This window comes from Anabrus simplex, chromosome 1 (genome assembly GCF_040414725.1).
Source record: "Anabrus simplex isolate iqAnaSimp1 chromosome 1, ASM4041472v1, whole genome shotgun sequence".
Lineage (NCBI taxonomy): Eukaryota > Metazoa > Arthropoda > Insecta > Orthoptera > Tettigoniidae > Anabrus > Anabrus simplex.
In genome coordinates, this window is record NC_090265.1 from 207,160,866 (window position 1) to 207,179,856 (window position 18,991).

The following is an 18,991-nucleotide window of genomic DNA, read 5'->3' on the forward strand; positions in this document are numbered from 1 at the left end:
TTGCCAATAGGGCGACAATTCGAAAGGCTTGAGGAGGCCATGCACCATTAATGGATACATTTTATAACATTATTTTATTTTATTCATAATAACTCTGTATCGACTACCTAATAATTTAAAAAATCACACCTCCGGTTTTGAAGCAAAACACTTAGGCCTACACACTGTAATGCGAACTTACGAAGAGACAGTTTTCATGATCATCATTCAGTATTTGGAGCCAGATAAAGGTTATCATGATCTTAATTGTAATTTAAATTTTTCTGTTTATACTTCTTAGCGAATTGATCACCGACATGTGAAACACATGCATTATTGCATTCAGGTTTCATAACAGAGGATTCGCCCACTTCACCCATTGTTGTAATCGGCTTGCTGGCAATAAGTACCTTGATTGTTGGCACTTACTACACATATGTTATTTAGATTTCAGAGTTTAGAATTTTAAATTTAGAATTTGGAGTCAACCTGAGTCTGCGCTTTTCGTTACCATCACGCAAATTATACTCCAAAGAATAGCCTATTCTCGATTCTTGGCGTACGGTAAATAAATCTGGCTTGGGTGCTCGGTGTTTGCGTTCCTTCTGTTACACACAATACTCCAAACAACTGGTCATAAATCTAGGCCAAATCCACATTAAATGCCGACCCAAGTAAGCTGGGGACAAGAAAGCCAGGAAGGATAAGAATGTTCTATTTCTGTGAGAGCAACTACGCTACTTCCATAGAAACTCAGTTCAATCATTATAAATAATTTTGGACACCTTTATTCATCCACATGTAACCCCTCTGGATCCTTTTCTGAACGCTCAACGTAGTGGCCTTCGGTTCAGAGGGTCCTGGGTTCGATTCCAGGTCGGATCGCGAACCTTAGCCGGGCCGTGTTGTTTCTCGTGGTTTATGGATTGTATGTTTATACTGGTCTCAATACAATATAACACACCACACTACCAACCACCTCAGAGAGACGCAATAAGGAAATAAGTTATATCTCCGCATATAGAATTGGCAGTAGGAAGGGCATGTGGCCGTAAGACTAGGCTACATCCATATGTGTGGCACCGATCACACCTGAGTCCCTACCGGGGCGTGTGAAAAGTGACAGAAAAGAGGAAGAAACAAAATTAGTATGAAGCCACAAGCAGCCTAAAACCCTATTAGGATATTACGTAACTTCACTCGATGAGTGGCATACTTTTTTATTTATTTACTCAGAGTTGCATTTGGGAGATATTGAGTTCGAACCCCATTGTCGACAGCTCTGAAGATGGTTTTTCATGTAACCTAATCAAGGCCATGTTCGCTTCCACCCCACTCCTAGCTCTTTCCTATCCCGTCGCAAAAAAAAAAAAAAAAAAAGAATCCGTACAGGCCATGGCGTTGTAAGACCACGTAAGAAAAAGAGAAGTCCAATGACCGAGTTAGTTTAACGGTACAGATTGTACATTTGTAAGCTTGCATTCAGTAGATGGTTAGTTGAAGCTTCACCATCATTAACCATGAAATTGGCTTTTCTTGATTTTCCATTTTCATACCGAACCAATGTAGAGGGTTGGAAGGTAAAGGCTGTCACTGTCCAGAACCACGGCACTTGGTGGGGTAGAGTGGTTAACTCTCCGTCCGACTGCTTTTGCGTCCAGGAATAGACTGAGTGGATTTTACGGTTTTGTGTAGGCCTACCTCCGGAAGTGGAAATATCGTTTCTTAAATATTTCGACTTATTGATGGGGAATCGAACCTACGATCTTCCAGGTGAACCAATTTCACCATTGTCATCTCGGCCATGCAGCTGTATTTCTTAACAGAATAAAGCAATATTAACCAAAGAAAGCTAGAATTTCCCGACCTCACAATCTTACCTTCGTTGGTTACTAGTTAGGCCTATGTGGATACTGTGTTCGATCTCATCAAAAGTTGGAGGAAGCATTTGGAGGTGTTTGAATGCGATAACTTCGTGTTGACTTATTCTGGCTATTTTTAGAAATGCAGAGATAACCTTTCAATAACCCAGCGTCCGGTGACTGCTATGCCCGATAGTAACATATTGGAATGTAAGTTATTATAAATGTTAAAAATTAATATTAAAAATTATTATTTTCTTTTTCCCGGCTCAATAGCTGAGTGTTAAGCGTCTTGGCCTTCGGTTCTCGGGTCCCGGGACCGATTCTCGGCCAGTTTAAGCGATTTTCATCTTAATCGGTTAATTCCCTAGGCTTGAAGACTGATTGTCTTTGCTATCCTTAACATTCCTGCAAAACTCACCCCGCTGTCCTGCACCAAACAAACACGCAGTTTCCTACAGGCTACAAGAATGATGCCACTCACCCTCACCTAACAAGTGCTGCAACTAGGCTAGTAATAGCCACACGGATTATTAGACCAATATTATTTTACAATTCGCTTTACAGTACATCGCACCGACACAGATAGATCTGATGGCGGCGATGGGGTAGGAATGGACTACTGTAGCAGTGAGAAGGAAACGGGCGTGAGAATCGGAAACAGAGAAAATCATCTTCTGGGCTGCCGACAGTGGGGATCAAACCCAATATCACCTGAAAGCAAGCTTATAGCTTCTTCTTCATTATTATTATTATTATTATTATTATTATTATTATTATTATTATTATTATTAGAACCTCCATGGCTCAGGCGGAAGCGCGCCAGCCTCTCACCGCTGGATACCGTGGTTCATATCCCGGTCACTCCATGTGCGATTTCTGATCGACAAAGCCGGGACAGGTTTTCTCCGGATACTCCGGTTTTCCCTGTCATCTTTCATTCCAGCGACACGCTCCATTAACATTTCATTTCATCTGTCAGTCATTTATCATTGCCCCAGAGGTGTGTGACAGTCCTCGGCAGCCGGCACATTTCCTATCCTCGCCGCTAGATGGGGCTACATTCATTCCATTCCTGACCCGGTCAAATGACTGAAAACAGGCTGTGGATTTTCTGTATTATTATTATTATTATTATTATTATTATTATTATTATTATTATTATTATTATTATTATTATTATTATTATTATTATTAAAACTATCATTTACAAAATAAAATGAAGCAACGGTTGTTGAAAAAAGGAATTACACTCTCTCTCCGTAACAGCAGCTTAATCGAACAAGCATACGATTATAATATTCCATCTGTCAACCTCAGTCTGATCTTTGTCTATGGGACACTGAAATTCACTTAGGTAGCCTATGAGGGGGACATATTTTCTTATGCAACCGGTACCTTTGATGAATGGTGTGAAAATATGGCTTTTAGAATCATCTGGTGTTTAAAGTTTGGTAAACTTGGCAGATTGATAAAAGTATCTTTTGAATTTACACCATACATATAGGCCTACATGACGGGCTGAGTATTTCAGACTGTTTACCGGAAAGTTAGTGAACTCCGGTGGGACAAAATTCTGGCACCTCGGCATCTCCGAAAAACGTAAAACGTAGTTCGTGAGACCTAAATATAATAACCTTATATATATAGAAATATTTACCATGACATCATCAATGCAAATAAGGTGGTTTAAACAACAATTTTCCGTTTCCATTGCTTTCGAACGGAACACCCTTTTTTAACCCCTGATAGTTAGAGGCATCGTAGCTCCACTTATTAAATGCCTTTATTCTAGATTAGTTCTGTGATTCTGCTAGCATTCTACACTGAATCCTAGCCTACTTCCCAGAATCGACGCCTTGGCTTTGTGCGATATTTTGTGAGAAGGACCTTTCAAGGTAGTGACCTTCCTCAAACAGCGGTCCCCAGGTAGAAACAACGAACTCATCCCACAACTGTTCGCTAACCTCGGAGAGTGACAGACAAGTGTGTGAGTGGCTGCTTGGCCTTGCTTTTCCTCTTTTTGTGCCAGTTTTGTCTGGGGAGCTAGGGGCGGGCCACCGTCGCCTCGTGGTGTGCCTCAAGTGGAGGTGGTCGATAGGACAAGATGGCGGCTTCAAAGTATCTATGTCCTGATGCAGGATGGAGCACTACACCTTGTTACTGACCAGCCTGTACGCACCCTAGCCGTCCTGCCGCCGTCCAGCTCGCTCACCAAGGTAAGTTTAGACACACCAACGCCATTAGTTCTCGTCTGTACACTAAGTTTTCTCCCGTAATTTATTCTTCCCCACTGCTGCAGTGGAAGCGCCGATGGTGGTACGAATGGGAACTACGTATAATGAAGGTCCCACTCTCGGAACTAAATTTGTTCTGTTATTATGCATATAACGGCCTTTTATAGCGAAATTAGTGTAGTTTTTAACATAAATATTTTAGTAATACTTCCTCAATATTTTCTTTTAAAATCCGTTTGTAACATTTGCTTCATTCAATAACCTAAATAACTAATTTTATCTCAGAAATATGGGCATGTTACGGTATTGCTTGAATTTCCTCTATTAGTTTCGTTTACAGCAGCATCTTACTGTTGATTCCTCTTCAATAAATTAATGACAATTTCATTAAATAGCTTTTAAGGAGACACAAACAAAGTGAAACCAAATGAAAACTATATAAACAAAATCACAAGACATCAGCTGCTAGGCAGTTTTCAATTCTCAGTATTGTATTTCTGTCTTCCAAGCTTGCAAAGTAGCATAAGAAATATTCATTGGACAATCAAAATTCCAGTTGTAATTCCTTACATCGTTTACTATTGTAGATACATCCTCTCATAATTAAATAAATAATTATTTATGAAATTTACTACAAATGTTACTTATATAAAATATTTTTTTCCTCAAATGGAAATGCAGTAAGTAAACCGGTAGTAACGAACGATGAAATGCCTTCTACTTCTTTCCACTTAAATAAAGCAGTTTACACGTAAATGTTATACTAATATTGTGATAGTAATCTGATATTAAACAAGGTGTATATTCAAATCACCTCAGGTAAAACCACGTATATTTCAATAAAGTAATTTCTAATAAAACCGATTTATCTGCCACAAATTTGCAAGCTACGTTGATACAAATTTCAGCATTGCTGAGTAAAGAGTTCTGTAAGAGTTTTAGTACTTTCAATTCTGTTCATGTCCATGTATTTTTGTAGCTATTTATTTATTTACTTCTCAAACAGTAGACATTACATTTCAATGTTGATGACTATGGAGATGTACCCCGTGTGAAGTTCTACATATTTTACAAATGGTTTTTTACTCAAACAGAATTTAAAATATGTAGGCCTATTTAGTGCTTTGTCGTTACCAACATCATGTATCTTACTGAAGGAGTTGAAGAGACATAATACAAAGTTTTGAATAAGAATGGTCCATAGGGTGCATGAAACATAAAAATCACAATAGTCTAGGCTTCACATTGGAAAAATTGACCTTTAACTTCATTTTTAAATGTCATGTTATATGACATGAAATATCAATACATTTACAGTCCACCTCCCACGACATCCATTTTAAGATCTTAAAATATAGGCCTACAGAGGAAACATTAAGCTTCTTTGGCTGTATAGTAAATAAAGCGAAACATTTCCACATACATCGATTATTATGGCAAATTGTGAAAGGGTATCGATTGATATACAAACAGAAAAGTATTTGTACAAGAGATTTAAAAATAGCAGCAGCAATATATTAATAGGCCTACGGATAAATTATTGTATAGGTATAGGCTGTATATTGCATTGCTCTTTTAAGAATATCGCGTAGTACTAATTTTCTGTTTATTATATCATTGTCTTTCAAAGTCTTACCATAAGCAAGAACAAATTAAATTTAGAATTGGTTTGATGAGCTATGTATTCGGACATGGTTTAATATAATATCGCATTCCTTTCAGAAACTAAAAAGCCAAAAGAACATTAATTGCAACCTTTCATCTTCTGATTTTCATGCAATGTCAAGTTATAAAATATAAACAATTTAAATTGTGTTGTGGGGTTGCATACGTAATATTACAAGCTTTCGTTGTCGTAATTGCAAAGACATTATGTTCGTTTTTAAACAATATAAATGTGAACGAAGGAATAGATCTGAGCGTCAGACGAAAACCATAGCCTAAAATTTTCAATGATATTATGATCTTATAGGCCTAAAATTCCGTTTAGGATATATATTTTATTACATTCCATTGCATCTTATTTCAATGAAATAAAAGGTATATATGTATTTCTCATTGACTGACATCTTTTATATGGCGATATGTAGCCTACAAGGCGATTTGATTCCGAACTTCAGAGAAATGGAAAATGTGATATTGCTCGAAAATGAAAAAGTGCAATTCCATATGTCAGGCTTCGGTTCAACAGGAAAGGAAACGTTGGTAGTTATTTCACAAACATTTAATCCGTACTAAGGGAACCTACACATGACTATTTTTTCTTTTTTCTTTTTTTGCTACTTGCTTTACGTCACACCGACACAGATAGGTTTTATGGCGACGATGGGACAGGAATGGTCTAGGAGTGGGAAGGAAGCGGCCGTGGCCTTAATTAAGGTACAGCCGCAGCATTTGCCTGGTGTGAAAATGGGAAACCACGGAAAACCATCTTCAGGGCTGCCGACAGTGGGGTTCGAACCTACTATTTCCCGAATACTTGATACTGGCCGCACTTAAGCGACTGCAGCTATCGAGCTCGGTCCTACACATGACTAATACAGAAAGGAACATCTAAAAAATAGGTATAATTTTGTACCGTGTTATTTTGAGGTTATTAATGAGATGAGTTTGCTAGAATCCATGTTTTGAATTCTTCTAAATGAACATTACTATGTAGGGTCTACAATGTTCCACTTTCATCATATTTAACTTGTGCACTTCGAAGGTCAGGGGTTTAAGTATTATTCCGCAGTTTCAGATACAAAATGATAAATTAAAAGTAAAATATCGTGTTTCTTCGGTAATTTGTCCTCGCTTTCGTCAGTAGTTCTCGTCATGGGAGTAACGACTGTGACTACGGAGTCTAGCATTGTTTATCCTTGTACCTGGATTTTCATTTCTTTTCTGATCTCTCTTGTTTAACTATCGTTTCATTGGCGCTTGTAAGTAAGTCTTATTTTATATACATGCCTTTAATTCATCTCATCTTTCTTTTTAGGTGCCTTCGTTAATCGGAAGTTTGAATGTATTCCTCTTTCACATTAATATTAATAGGGGCTGAAAATCTCACTGTTTTCCTTCCAAAACAACAATCTCTACCACTACCGCTTTGAGGACAGTAACTTATATTTCCAAAATGACTTCCATTCATTTATTGCTGCTTTTGAACGTATTCGGTGCTTATTAGAGTTAGTAAATACTAACTGGACTACCAAGAAGAATAGATAAATCGCCTGGAAGTACGAGAGTTCGATTTTCTTTAAGAAAGCAGTTCGTTTGCAAGCATCTGGAAAGGCACGTTGTTTAAGGTTCATTCAGCCAACAGCAGTAGTGAATAGCTACCCATTCTATACTAAGTTATTTAGTGCTGAGGTTATAAATAATACAAGCGTTAACATTATTATCCTTGTATTTTTCTTTTCATTGAAGCAACGACCCCTACTCACTACCACCTACTACTATCCAACCTCTGAGAATGAATAAACGATGGGACAGGAAATTTATATTTAAGAGCATATTTATACTTCTTCTTCTTTATGTGTTTACCTTCCAGAGTTGGTTTTTTCCCTCGGATTCAGCGAGGGATCCCACCTCTACGGCCTCAAGGGCAGTGTCCTAGAGCTTCAGACGCTGGGTCTACGGATACAATTGGGGAGGATGACCAGTACCTCGCCCAGGCAGCCTTACCTGCTATGCTAAACAGGGGCGTTGTGGGGGGATGGGAAGTTCTGAAGGGATAGACAAGGAATAGGGAAGGAAGCGGCCGTGGCCTTAAGTTAGGTAGACCTACCATCCCGGAATTTGCCTGGAGGAGAAGTTGGAAACTACGGGAAACCACTTCCAAGATGGCTGAGGTGGGAATCGAACCCACCTCTACTCAGATGACTTCCCGAGGCTGAGTGGACCCCGTTCAAGCCCTCGTATTACTTTTCAAATTTCGTGGCAGAGCCGGGAATCGAACCCGGGCCTCCGGGGGTGGCAGCTAATCACACTAACCACTACACCACAGAGGCGGACCAAATTTTTACCTAACAACTACAATTACAAAAACCTAGATCGAATAAACATGGTACGGAACACTTTAGTAGTCTATCAAGAATATTATCGATAAACCAGTAATAGAATACGACTGAAACGTTCCCTGTATTCCAGTATTAGCAACTCATTATATACAAAAAAATCCCTTCTTATTGAAAACTGTGCATCCAATCCAGTGTTTCGAATGTTTTATAAATTCATACCATCCTGAATTAAAATAATTGAACTAATTTTCCTCCAGATGTACTTTTCACTTGGAAATATATAAAAAGTGTCTAGATTGTTACCGATAGGGGCCTATAACGCGGTTGAGAACTACACTTTATTCCTTCATCGGTTCATTCGTTATAAAAATTCAGCCCCTCAACTAGTATTTCTGCTTGTTATGGGCTTCAACCTGAATATATTGTCGAACTAGTCTGTAAGTACATAATCTGTGTTGAATCTCAGTACGTACAGTTGGTGAAAGAGAGTGAGGAACCAGACAGAATATTTATGTGAGCTGGTGTAAGAAAATTCAATCTTGTGAATATCCTTGTCAAAATTTAGTTCTGTTTAATAATATCGAGAAATAGAAATATATAAAACTTCACAAAACAGACCCACGTTAGAAAGTTCATTAGACTACTTTCTTTAACAGAAAAAGATTGAGGCAAAGCAATAACTGCTGAGATAGTTCTCACCTTGATTTTGTTAGCTTGTAATTGGAACAAGAATCTCTAAGGAGGTACTGTTTGAGTCAGATATTATATTATATTATATTATATTATATTATATTATATTATATTATATTATATTATATTATATTATATTATATTATATTATATTATATTATATTATATTATATTATATTATATTATCGTGTCAAGGTCAGGATCCATTAGATTATTAGATGATGCTAATAAAATAATGGAAATGTTTTTTCAATGGACTAAATTAAACAGGCATAGTGTGAATACAGAACATATTATTAAATGAACTTTACAAATTAATGAAAAATTAGTTTAACATTTCTGTATCATTAATAAATAATTAACATTTTAAGCAATAATTAGTGCACTGGAGTCGAGGAGGGAATGAGGACCTGCCTCCACTTCGCCTCAGTTTTCTCTTTACCAAATTTCCTGGATGAACGTTGGAGAATTGAACCACGAGGCTCAATTCTGTTAGAACAAATCATAATTACATATTACATCCTCTTGCTGTTCTTAGATGTAACTGTTTTTATGATTGTATCCATGATTTTTGTTTTGTATTTTGCTGAATGCTCAATGTGAGTTTAATTGGCCTGAATACATTTTATTCATTTAATGTTTTTTGACGGTTGTAGATATCTTCCACAGAGAATGATTGAAACTAGCGGTTTTTAATTCCTGAGAGAAAAGACCAATGATCAATTAGCCAACATCCTAAGCAATTATTGATAGAAATGATCCTCGTTTGGCCGATATAATCCGTCAGTGATGGATACAAGTAATAGGGGCTTTGCCTTGACCCTTAGGACATCAATCATAACCATTTAATCTATATAAATATAATTATAGGGGAACCATTGGCTGTCACCTTCACTCGGTCCACTTTTCTTTCTCAAAATCTGGGGATATTTATGTTTTTAATGTTAACTTAAAAAACCTTATCAGTGGTGTATAGCTTTCGTGACCAATTGTCTCTTTGTTTGTTTATTGAAACATCATGGAGAAACGGTCTAATATATTTGGACCAGCATTCATATTTTGAGTATGGCCACCAAAGAGCAGGTTTTAAAATCCACGTAATTTGAAAACCATTCAACAGTTTTTAAAATTTTTAATATAGGCCTAGTATCAATTTTCTGTGAAAGTTGCAACATAAGTTACTTTCCGTAAAAGACTCAAATATTCTATTTTAAACAATTTATGTTCGGTACACATTTTTGCTTACATTGAAATAACGAAAAAAATTAATATTTCCTGCTGGGGCTAGTATTCTGGCGCGAGTGACCGACTCAGTCGCAACTTCATCCTGAGTCTGCCGATGACATGATAATGCTGCGGTCTGCCTGTAACTGAGAACATGCCGCCATGGTAATGCTGTGGCCCCACGTTCATCATCATTCGTATAAACACTTGACTGTTCATATTTGCTACAATTTTTACTTAACACAAGGTCAGTGGGTAAGGAGTGGGCATCGGTCCGCAAGTAGCTACGGCTGGTCCGTGACCCGACAGCTCTGCACTCCGGCCGGACAACCGAGCAGAGGACGGGTGGCCACGGCTCTACCGTGGACCTACGCCTGTATATTCTGGAGAGGAAAACGGGCTGGTCTCCGTTGTTGGCTGTTCCGAGAATGGATTCCCGTGGTTTTCTACTCCTCCACTAAGGCGAATGCCGAGGCAGTTCTTAGTATAGGCCATTGCTGAGAACCCTCTCATCTTCACGGCACATATTTTCCGATACAAAACTCCTGGCCTGCGAGACGGCGTCACCATCCCCTTCAGGGGAGGAATAAAAAGCAGCAGCAGCGGTAGTAGAGGTTTTTTCCAAGGGGATTTACGTCACACCGACACAGATAGGTCTTATGGCGACGATGGGCTAGGATAGGCCTAGGAGTTGGAAGGAAGCGGCCGTGGCCTTAATTAAGGTACAGCCCCAGCATTTGCCTGGTGTGAAAATAGGAAACCATGGAAAACCATCTTCAGGGCTGCCGACAGTGGGATTCGAACCCACTATCTTCCGGATGCAAGCTAGCAGCCGTACTCCTCTACGAGCACGGCCAACTCGCCCGGTTGTAGTAGTAGTAGTAGTAGGTGGTGGTGGTTGTGGTTTGGATCTGCTCTCTGCTTCGGATATTCCTCATTTAGGTGTGCCTCTTCAAGTTCGACTTCAACTCTTCAAGTTTGGGGGCTGGGTGTTTGTTTTCACCCCAACACACTCCTCTTCATATTCATACAACAAAAACAACACAGCCAACTACCACAGACACATTTCATATTGAACAGGATAACTGAGACCGTGAAGGTTCATCAAAAGAGACGTGTGTTGATGATGATGATGATGATGATGATGATGATTGTTATTTAAAGGGGCCTAATATCTTGCTCATCCGCCCCTAATGGTACGAAATGAGACGAAATGCAGTGACAATTTAAAATTAAAAAAATCATCCACTGACCAGAATTCAAAACGTGATGATGAAGAATGAATGGATGAATGTGAATTTAAAACAATCAGTGGATCCGACCCGCAATGCCTCACCTTCCCAGAAACTATATTACTGACCAAGGGACTGCTTCCAAAGCACAATCGATATCCTTGTTTTCTAAAGGGGTTCAATATCCAGGTCAACGGTTCATCATAGTGGCACTTATCGCTAGTAAAGTAGAACCATGGTATTTCTCAAGTTGCGGTACTAAGCAGAGGTGTTCCAAACATTATGGTACCACTCACAAGTATTTTACGTCGTACAGGTAACGCAGAGCTATCTATGGTATTTCTCATATAATGGCGCCAATCGTAGGCAACACAAACTCATGGTGCACCTCATATAGGTGTACTAATCACAGGGACTCGTACTATACCGTGGTGTTCCTCACATAGTGGGTACAAATCAAAGGCAACGCGGACCAACAGTGTCGCTCATATAGTGGTACAAATCACAGGCAACGTAGCCCGTTATGTTCCGCATATAGTGGTACTAGTCACAGGTACTAGAAACTCACAGTGAACCGCTGTCTGCTGCTACTAATCACAAACCTATTGCGTACGTAACATAGTGGTACTACTAGCAAGTAAAGGCGATCCCCGCGTGATGGTACTAATCACAAGTAGTTTCATGGTTCTAATTCGATCATCCCTTGGTCGCCCCTTGTAGTCGCCTCTTACAACAGGCAGGGGATACCGTAGGTGTATTCTTCGTCTGCGTCCCCCGCCCACATGGTGTAGACGCGTGTTGATTCACCGCCAGGAAATCAAAAAGTTTGGGCATAAGCACCGTTGTCCGACTGACAGAAAGTCTTGAAATCTTTTACAGGTTTGCGTCCATCAGAATCGATCGTGGTCTTAATTTCGTGTTCTGGAGGACGGCGAACATTCATATACGTAAGTGGATCGAAACATGGACAGCATTTTGGCTGCTCCTCGATGAAGTAGAAGAAAGTCTTGGCGGGGGAAGTAGGCCTACTGCCATGTGGGCCACTCAGTCGAAATGAATACCAGATTAATGCCCGGGGACAAAAGCGATCAGACCCTGGCCACTCCATATCTCTTACAAGGGAAGTGTGCGTGCCGGGGAATCATGAATCTTACGTAAATTTTGCACACACGTTAAATGAGCAGAGTATAACACAACGGCCAAAACATTCCTTCCGCAAAATTAACTTATGTGAGCTACAGAAAGCGTTAAATTTTGCATGTTTGAATTGGCGGGCTTGGCGGGTATTTTGGCGATTGAGTTATTCTTGGCTTATTTAACGTACATGCAAAATTTAAGTAAGATCGGCGATTGCCTGGTACGTGCCCTTCCCTTGTTACTGTCGAGGTCACGATTAGCGGAAGCCTTTGCCTTCCACTCTTCTAAATGCTTTTATGGCCTGTTACTGCTTACTCCTTATGAATGTGGATCCAGAGATTTCTACTGATTCTAGTTTTGCGAACTGAGTTGAGATCACGAGACACCCTTGTCATTTTGTTTTTCTTTTCTCTTGTTTTGCTGGTATCTGAATTTTGTGGTGACAATTTTGATTTTCTCGTAGAAAATAATGTCTGCCGTTTTTGCGTTTTGGGTGCTGTTAACTACGGTAGAGGCAATTAAAGCATGTTCGGTTCTCCTAGAACTTATTCCTCAGAGTGCCCTGGTGACGATATGTAGGCTGTAGGCTTTGGTATTTGGTACATATGTATAATCTACCTCTCCAGTGACTGCAATAAGAACTGTTGCAAGCTTTCAGAAACTATAGCACTTACATTTAATAAGTCATTCACAGAATATGTGTTAATGTTTACAGTATAATACACCCTTTTGATACACTATTTCCGCATGTACTGATGTTTTCTGAAATATAGGATCCAAGCAAAAGTTGAATATGGGAGAGCACACGGTCTCTCATGGTCTCTTAATTCATTCTGACTTGGAATGTTATAGCCTATGAGTGAATAATAGTTCTGACACGATAAATCTATCTGGAACATGTTACAAAAATTCTTATTAATTGTACTCTTTGGCTCCTTTGGTAACAAAGTTGGTACGTGACTAGATACAGCAACTGAAATGCATTATCTGACTCACTGATGTTATGTGTAGGACCACACATGCTCACATCGCAATAAGATAAGTGATATCCGTCCTTAATGCATGTTGATAAAACTCTTATATAACACGCGAGCATGTGAACACTTTTAATAACTTTTGAACTCATTATAATCAATATAAACGAACCGTAAACTATCTTAATGAGCAATTAAAGACGCCGCATGCAGCCACGACCTCGCTCAGCGACCTCACAAGGAAAGAGCAGATTACTTCACGAGCAAGGTTGTTGAGGTTCACTGTATTGCAATCAACAAGTTCGATCAATGAATACTTTCATGAAGATAACCGTATCTTTTGTGAAGCCATTTTGGAATATGAAAAATATTTTATCTGCGCTCTGTATGTATCTAAGTAATATTAAAAAATTGTTCTGAATATTAGAAAGTTATGGGTTCGAATTGGAAGACGGAAGAATATGTTACTGATAGGTATATAAACTGCCTACCGTAGTTTTCAAGTTATGAAGATCGCTACCGAAAGCATTCAGTCGCTGGTGAATGTAATAATGTGCTTTTTTTTACTCAGGCATGTCTTATGGAGACGATTACATTGCGATTGAAGCGACTGTGAACTCAATTAAAGCAATCCCCACCTTGTCGAGATAGCGCGCCTGTATTTTACCCGCGGAACCTGTGTTCGATTCCCGGCCAGGTCAGGCAATTTTACCTGGATCTGAGGTCTGGTTCGATGTCCACTCAGCCTACGCGATTGCAATTAATTTAGGAACTATCTGACTGTGAGATGGCGGCCCCGGTCTTTAAAAGCCAAGATAAGGGCCGAGAGGATTCGTCGTGCCGACCACACGACACCTGGTATTCTGCAGGCCTTCCGGCTGTGCAGCGATCGCTTGGTAGGCCATGACTATTCGGAGCTGTTGAACCATCGGTTTTTCGGTCGGGGGTTGGCCTTAATTAAGGGACAGCCTCAGATTTTACCTTGAGTGAAAATGGGAGACCAAGGAAAACCAACTTCCGAGCTGCTGACAGTGTGGTTCGAACATATCGTCTCCCATATAATAATGTTTTCCGGTGCAGTGAGGTTGCCGATTATGCGTTTGTAGATGCTGAAGGAACCAACTCCAGAACAACAAGCATTCCTTCATTGCTTACACAAACGTGTAAGAATTTCGGTGGAATGTATGGCATTAGTTAGTCGACTGTTCAGATGTAGCTTATACATTTTAGAAAGATTTTTTCTTATTGGAAGCGCTAGATAGTTCTGGAATGTTTTAAGATGTGGATGAGGGTCTCATATAAAGATCACCTTTGAAGTCAACTCAAAATGAACAGTGTCTTTAAGGAATACCCATGCTTCTCTTACCCTTTGAAGATGATTCAATTAGCCACATTAGCAATCTGCCATGATTCAGAAATGTTCCGCGGATACATCAGCAATGACTTGTACTAGCAGAAAATGGATGAACAAATTGTCTTCACAACGTTTTCTCCCAAACACCTCTACTTAGGAACATCGTATTAAAGTCATGAGGTCATTTATGACCCCTGTTATTTAAACCACTGCAATACTATCGTTCTAATGAGCAAGTATATTTATAAAAAGTACATGTCATAAACAGGCATTTACTGTCTATAAATTATGTTGAATTGACACAGAATCAATAAGTGTTGTATAACTGTTAAGAGAAATTGAATTTGCCAAATTATTTTTTCTCATTCATAATTATTTTTAGTTTCAGATACCGGTACTATATAATAGATTTATTTGCTATTTATTTTAAGTCGCACCCTTACAGACTGGTCTTATGGTGCCATTGGGATAGGGCATAGCCAGGACTGAGAAGTTACCTTGGCTCTAGTAGATACCTGGTGCAGTTATTTCGAGTTGACACCGTATAGGTGACCAGCGCATCTATTTTTTTTTTGCTAGTGGCATTACGTCGCACCGACACAGATAGGTCTTATGGCGACGATGGGATAGGTAAGAACTAGGAGTGGGAAGGAAGCGGCTGTGGCCTTAATTAAGGTACAGCCCCAGCATTTGCCTGGTGTGAAAATGGGAAACTACGGAAAACCATCTTCAGGGCTGCCGACAGTGGAGTTCGAACCCACTATCTCCCGGATGCAAGCTCACAGCTGCGCGCCCCTAACCGCACGGCCAACTGGCCCGGTCAGCGCATGTATGAGGATGGGGCCCTACCTATGATGAATTCTAATGATAAAGATTACACCCGCACACGCACGCACACACACACACACACAAACACACCCACAAACACAGCCCCGAGTCGCCGGAATTAACCAATGAAGGTCAAAATCTCCGACCCGGGTGGGAATCAAACCCGGGACCCCCTGAACCAAAGACCAGCATGCTAACCATTTAGTCTTGGAGCCGGACATTTACTTGACGTGAACAAGGGAAACCTAGGAAAACCGTATTCAGAGCTCCCGGCAGTAAGATTAGAACTCACTATCACCAGAATGCATGCTAAAAACTATGCGGCCTGACCGCGCAGCAACTTACTCGGTTTAGTATACACATCTTAGTGAATGTGTTTTATTCCTTTAAAGAACACGATCCTCTTGTTTATAAATAATATTTTTCGTTGAAGTGTTTTTCCTAAAAAATTGCAACATTTACAAGTTCTACTATTGTTCTAATCTATGAAGCCCAGTGATTATTCTTGTTACTTTTGTGCCTGCGTGGTTTCTCTATCATATAACAGAATAGGTTTGAGTACACAGCCGTATGCATATAGCTTCTCTGCTGCTGTACTTTCCAACAGCATTAGGAATTACAGTGCCATACAGTTGACATCTTGTGTAAAGTAGAATATTGAAATGCGGGAATATCCTTGGTCGACAGTACGGAGGCAGATATTCCCTTGAGATGTAATGTCAATTTGTCCAATAGCACACAATAGAGTTGAGGAGAAATAACTTACTTCACCATTAATTCTGAAAATATGCACCATGGAAGTCATGAACTGTTACTTTGTATTACTAGTAACGCAGCAGTGAACAGAAACTAACTTATGACGCACTCATCAAATTCGTCGATAAATACTGAATTGAAAGTGTGAGGGTACACATTGTATGATATAATGATTTTACACGATATTATATCGCTATCTTTGCGTATAGGTAACATTAAAAATGCTGCTGTAGAAACAAACAAGTTTGTTGCATGGGAATCCGTTGATGTCTCGAGAAATAATAGTATAATGAAACTGCAAATGTCTCCCAAGGAGGAGTTGTACACTGTGCTCTCAGTATAAGAAAGGCTACAAGGCCAAGCTGCTTGGAACTTGATGCGGAATTGTAAGGAAAGATGTTCTATCTTTATAAAACTAATAACTCAATCACATTTCTCCTTTCCCGTCCTGTTAATGGGTTAGTGGATGAAGTATGTACTTACTGAGTGTGTTGGCCGCGCGTTTACGGTCACGAAACTAAGTGCTTGAATTCGGAAGATGGTTGGTTTGAATCTCACCCTCGGCTTAACTTACGGTAGTTTTCCGTCGTTTCCCATTTTTAAACCAGGCAAATTCTAGGGCAGTACCTTAATTAATTACAGCCACAGTCGCTACCTTCCCTGTCCTTGCTCTTTTCCATCCTTGTGATTTTTTTTTCTATTGGTTTTACGTCGAACCGACACAGATAGGTCTTACGGCGACGATGGGATAGGAAATGGCTAGGAGTGGGAAGGATGCGACCGTGGCCTTAATTAAGGTACAGCCCCAGCATTTTCCTGGTGTGAAAATGGGAAACCACTCAAAACCATCTTCAGGGCTGCTGACAGTGGGGCTCGAACCCACTATCTCCCGGATGCAAGTTCACAGCTGCGCACCCCTAACCGCACGGCCAACTCGCGCAGTGTGATTTGTTATTGTGATATTAAACCACAGGGAAAGAATCAATCAATCAATCAATCAATCAATCAATCAATCAATCAATCAATCAATCAATTGCATTTACGGCCATCACCCAGGTGGCCCATTCCCTATCACTTGTTTACATAGCCTTTTCTTAAATGTTTTAAAAGAGCTTGGAAATAACTCATGTTCCTATACCAGCAAGCTTGCTTAAACTACAGTGATAGTTGTTGAATATTAAATGCTGGATAAGGAGATATTTCAACAAGATTCGCATATGCTCAACAGGAACCATGTTTGGTGAACTTGTAGGCCGTCCAAATTCTCTTCATCACTAGTTGGTTCACCTTACTCTTATTTACATCCCTGTTCTTCCTTCTTTTTACTTTCCTTTCTTCAGCTTCCTTGTAGTACGTCCTACTTTGCAATCCGTACCCTCCCCCCACAATGCCGACACACTATCTTCTTTTGTTCTTATTTTTTATTTTTACTCAGCGTTGTTTTCATACCAGTTCTTTTCTTTTTTTCTTTGCTAGGGGTTTAACGTCGCAGTAACACATCGAAGGTATACGAGAATACCAAAAGTAATTGTGGAAAACATCAAGAAGCGTAAGGCTGAATATTTTGTCCGTGTCATGCGACTTTCAGAAAAATACAATCTGTTGCACGTCATCGTGTAAGGCAGGATCGAAGATTAGTGAGGTTCTGGTGGAAGAAAACATCCTAGCTGAAGAATCTAACAGTCTGGTATGGGAAATCTTCCTACGATCTGTAGTAGGGTGCATTCGGGAGAGCGTAGGTTCAAATCCTGCCTGAAAGTGATTTTCATGGTGCCCCATTTTCAACACCAGGCAAATACCGGATAGGTACCTTTGTGATAGGCCACGATCGACTTCCTTTCCAAATCCTTCCCATTCCCATCCGTGAGAAAAACGCTAAACTCAGCGCAACCTATTACGTGTCAAAACAAAAAAAATACAACTTAATATCCCTTCCCCATTGTGTGTTCGCCAGTCATACAATAACGTTGCACACCCAAGGTATGTTACGGTACATCACATTATGTTTACAGTACATGCCTGGTATCCGTTCTGTGGCTGGAATCAAGGCCAGGAAGCACCTTGCGCCTCAATATATCCTTGCCCGACTTCACACCGTCTGATGCGGCAAGCCAAACCGCGCATGCTGTTCTTACTTATTTCTAAAAAAGTAATTGTCCGATTTTGAAAATACTTGCATATTTGAACTTGTACGCAGATGAAATTTTAAATCGGCTGTATGAATTTGTGCCGTTTCATTTAAAAATATGGAGTTAGTATCAATATCTCGGTTATTAATCACCCCATGAGACTTAGTAGCACGTTATTTTACAAGACCCTGCATACTATTTACGAATATGAAAACAGAATGCTGATATCTTTAATCATTTAGAAGTTTGTTCCGTGTAACATGTTAGGTGAATAACCCTGTATATCAGACTGAATAGAAATAAACGAGGCTACTTACATTATACACATAGATATAAACAAAAAAATTAATTTGGTAAAACCTGAGCATTAATTAGACATATGAAATAATTTAATACATTTGGAAGTACAGAAAACTTATCACAGATATCGATGGCTTGCTTCTAAAACCTCGTATGTCTCGATACTCTTCCTACCCATTATATTCCTTAAAGCTGATCAAACCTTCCAACCATATATATTGGTATGCAGTCCATCAGAACAATTTTCGTTGTGTTCATTTTCCTATGCCAATGTGTAAAGGAAAA

General features: G+C 39.6%; 1 long non-coding RNA gene across 2 annotated transcripts in view; it reads left to right on the plus strand.

Moving 5' to 3' along the window:
- The first annotated feature begins 3,938 nt into the window (after window positions 1–3,938).
- Window positions 3,939–18,991, plus strand: part of LOC136864000 (uncharacterized) — a 351,682-nt gene continuing 336,629 nt past the window's right edge. The window contains exon 1 of one of the 2 annotated variants that reach the window (XR_010859241.2): window positions 3,939–4,060. This is a non-coding gene — a long non-coding RNA (uncharacterized lncRNA). The remainder of the gene's footprint in view (window positions 4,061–18,991) is intronic. The other variant, XR_010859238.2, reaches the window with a different exon arrangement.